Source organism: Bombyx mandarina, chromosome 13 (assembly GCF_030267445.1).
Source record: "Bombyx mandarina strain Sakado chromosome 13, ASM3026744v2".
Taxonomy (NCBI): domain Eukaryota; kingdom Metazoa; phylum Arthropoda; class Insecta; order Lepidoptera; family Bombycidae; genus Bombyx; species Bombyx mandarina.
Window position 1 is genome coordinate 16,493,786 of NC_143220.1, and position 4,535 is coordinate 16,498,320.

General features: G+C 32.3%; 1 long non-coding RNA gene across 1 annotated transcript; it reads right to left on the reverse strand.

The window, feature by feature from the left end:
- Window positions 1-2,556: 2,556 nt before the first annotated feature.
- On the reverse strand, window positions 2,557-3,020 carry LOC114242357 (uncharacterized). Its single transcript, XR_003624643.2, has 2 exons — window positions 2,891-3,020; window positions 2,557-2,643 (listed from the first exon to the last, which is right to left on the reverse strand). It is a non-coding gene; the product is annotated as an uncharacterized LOC114242357 (long non-coding RNA).
- Window positions 3,021-4,535: the final 1,515 nt, after the last annotated feature.

The window sequence follows — 4,535 nt, forward strand, 5'->3', positions numbered from 1 at the left end:
TAAAAGAAAGCAGCCGACGGACTAAGTCATAAAACACGTGTTTCGACAAAATTAAGGAATTTGTTACCAGACAGACAGAGATACCTGTTAATTATCCAAAACAACACGTCATAGCTCCTTCAGACATCAGCGAATTTCTTGATTACTTTTGATAATAATAAACGCTGTGGCTCCCATGATACAAAGTGATCACTGCCGTCCATAATGCCATAATTACTAGATAAAACGTCAGTATTGTAACAGTGTCCAAAGTGCGAGTTTACATAAAATGACATAAATCATTGCGTAAATGTCAGCTACATGATCGGGAAGAGAAGGTGCATTAGAGAAATTCTGGTCGGGCTTGAAGTGCTAGGCAGTCGTTATACAATACAATAATTGTTACTTCGACTTATCAGGTATGACGGTATTTACGGCTATAAAGTGGATGTGCAAACAACCACTTTTATAGAGATCGATCGCTTGTTTATTTAACATTGCGGGCTAAAAAAAAAGGTTTAAGTTGCAATAATTAGTTTTGAACGCTAATTCATCAATTGGTTGTCTGTCAGTAATTGTTATGAAATCTTGAGATTTCATCAAATACAATTTAAAGAATGCAATTTTTTATGCAGGTAGTTTTTCCTTCCAGGTAGCATTCATTCAGATTTGCTTGCCAATGCTTGCAATATTAAAGACACTTTTGTGGCCGGCTGAACTAAAAAGTAGAAAATCATTTTCAACAAGAAAAAAAAACAATGGAAAAAAGCTTCGTATTGCAAAAATGCGTGGGTTATGTAGTATAGATGTCAATTATATTAATTTACCAGTAACATCATTACAATCGTTTAATTCGATAAATGCACTTGTAAATTCATGGATTTTTTTGTAATCTCTTACATAGTTATAAAGCAGTATTCAAGTATTAATGTATATGTCACGATGGTAGTTATTGCCATACCATTGGCCATATACGAAAATGTCTTTTAAAACTATTCATTAATGTACATATTAAGTATAGGAGAAACTGCATCAAAAGTAACTTATCATAACATTACAATTTATTAGTACATAATAATATACATTCGGTTTTGTGGATTCCCCCACAATTCTTAATTTCACTAAATGTGGCTAAATATTTAAAAGTAACTGAAAATTAGTCCGTGACATTGTAGATAATGAAAACATAACAAAAATCTGTTGAATTCTAATCTTACTGTTATAATAAGTGATTTCTATAATAAAATATTAATTCCCTAAGTGATTTCTATAATAAAATATTAATTCCCTGCAAGTGTCAGACTTGCCAAATTCCATTGGTATAACGCTTAGAATAATTACACATAGAACGATAGTTCTCTTCAAAGCGGTCTGTCAAAAGCGAGGCAAAAATATAATCTATGTGTGCGTAAGATACTTGTATTTACGCTCGACGAAACGCACACAGCGAAAAAAAGAATGCTGCCAATATATTAACTTTCTCTAAAAATACGGAATTTGAAACTATTACTTGTGATCACAGAACAAATGTGATTATTAGATTACACCTTTTATTTATTTGGAACTCATCAATGATTACTGCTGAACTGATGACAAGGCCCATAGATCCCCTAAATGATTAGGAGTTAAATATAAGTGCAATTCGTCTACCGAAACTACTCGGTAGTGACCCGTTTTGTTTACATCCTAAATAATCTAACGTACCTATTTACTAGAATACACGAATATTGCCTGCATGATGAAAATAAAATCTGTATACAACTTTTTGTTTTTTGTTTAAACCCGCCACCACACAACCTACCTTTGAAGTCGTCGTGGCCTAAAGGATAAGACGTCCGGTGCATTCGTTGTTGCGATGCACCGGTGTTCGAATCTCGCAGGTGGGTACCAATTTTTCTAATGAAATACGTACTTAACAAATGTTCACGATTGACTTCCACGGTGAAGGAATAACATCGTGTAATAAAAGTCAAACCCGCAAAATTATAATTTGCGTAATCACTGGTGGTAGGACCTCTTGTGAGTCCGCACGGGTAGGTACCACCGCCCCGCCTATTTCTGCCGTGAAGCAGTAATGCGTTTCAGTTTGAAGGGTGGGGTAGCCGTTGTAACTATACTGAGACCTTAGAACTTATATCTCATGGTGGGTGGCGCATTTACGTTGTAGATGTCTATGGACTCCAGTAACCACTTACCACCAGGTGGGCTGTGAGCTCGTCCAACCATCTAAGCAATAAAAAAAGAAAAAAAGAAAACCTAACTCAAAATACTTACGTTATTTGGTGTAAAGTTATTTATTAATTTTTGGTGGCATTTTTTATTAGGCCGTTTTTATATGTAATAATAGTGTAACTTACAAAAACACGCAAATATTCTAATTCACTTAGAAGCATTCTAGTTTACGTCTGTATCTATAGTCAAGCAAAGTAGTTAAAGAATGAACTAAGAAAATATTTTAAGTTCAAACAAATAAGAGCCAGAATTGTAGAGAAAAGTCGTTTCAATTATAACTTGTCTATAGATACGGTTCTCAGAGTGATCGAGGTGAGAAAATTTTATGAGAAAAAAAAAAACAAATAACATGTATAATTTATTTATTTCAGTAGCATTGTAACAACTGCAACTGTTTTCTGAACAATTGTCGCTTCGATGATAGGAGGAAACCTAAAACCACACCAAAACATAAAATTACATATTTTTATTATAAGTATACTTGTTGTTTTTTTGTCTCAGTTTCCTTATTAATCAATTTAATTAAATTTAAAAAAGCGCTTTTAATTGTCTAATTAAAGAGAATATTTCCCTGTGCTGGCAACATTTTCATAAACTGTGGCATTACAAATTATTGAAATTTATTTTTCATTGTAATGAATGTTTTACGTAAAAATATACGTTCAAACGCATTACTTACCCGTGAAATGTATCGTTACTATCTTTCTTGTGTTTTTCCGATGTACTGTGACATCCGTTCACTGAACAAACCGTCATTTTTAATGAAAATTTCGGGAGTAGTTTTCAATACGACACGTCCTTGAGCACTGACGGGCCGAATAATGAACTTAGCCAATATGGCTAGGTTTGAGTTGCCTCACTTTACGGAGGCGGACTCGGTTTCTATGTGTAATTATTCTAAGGTATAACGTAGTTTTATCTTAAAATTTAACCGCACAAAAACATTTCCATTGAACTCGTATATTAAAAATTCAAAGTTCTTTTTTTTTTCGAAAACTGGTTCTGAGTGATTACTTTAATTGTGTAGTAAAACGAAATCTATAATATTTTGTGATGTCGAGCGCTGAGGAACCAATTCCGCATCCTCTTCCTGCCGGATGTAATTAAGACCTGTCTAATGACAATGTGTAGATCCATTAATCTGATGCAGGACATCATTTAAGTGCTTCCTGTCCAGAACAAGTAGTCTTGAGTAATGTACAAACGGGCGCTGCGCATATTATGTTTATATTGTTTTTTTTTAGGGTAAAATGGCTACTGTATGATTCCGCAGGGTTAAAGGTGTTTGTATTTGTGAATGTCAGTCAGTAAGCCTAAATTAGTTTTCATTTTTACTGGGCAGGTAGGAATCATGGAGTACTTACATTAGTGATTTAGATAGTGTTTCTGTTCGTAATAGGAAATTGTGTTTCTAAACTTGTATCATGAAATCCACTATTAAATATTTTTATATCCATTGATTTACGGCTTTGAATTTTTTTTTCAAGTTTTCGACGTCCTTAAATTAGCACAAATCGGTAGGTACTGATTATTTGTGGTGCATTTAAGTAACGTTTGATTTTCAATTAACTTTAAAATTAATTAGATAATCACTTAATACGCTTTTGTATTTATATATTTTTTTTTTTATTGTTGACTATGAAATCATATTTGAATTGAGTTTTCAGGTCAAGTATTTATGCAACAAATTTAAAAAGTACGTCTGATTAGTTGGTATGATAGATATTTTATATAATTGTGCAAGTGCATCCGTGCAATGATTTATATGCAGTGTAAAACGAAAAATTATTTTTAATACATACTATTTTTTTAGATAATTGTTTAGTTTTGTAAACGAATCGAAACCTAATAATTAACAGTACTTTAATAGTTATTTATAATGTATTATACTATAAAAAAAAACTGACGAATTGGATTGTAATACAAATACATAGGATGGACTATACATACATACCTTCATACATTTATTGCTTACAAAAAAATTTTTGCCTCCGTAGTTCAGCTTTCGGCTTGAATACAGCGGATACACAAACTATTTGGGTAGGTACTAGACGACTGCATGAACACACTTTATGTACTCCTTAAATTCTTGCATTTAGGACGTAGTAGGTATCTCGAGATTGTGCGGAAAATGTTTAGGTATTGATAAAATCACGTATAATAATATTCGTTATTTAACGTTAATATTATATACAAACGAATATTTTTAATTAATTAAATAATTAATTGATTCTAACAAATTTTGTTTTGCTTTTGGGTACTATATTTTTTATTTTTTAAACTCCCTTTGTGCAGTAGATCAGGCGTAATAAATCCAAAGACAA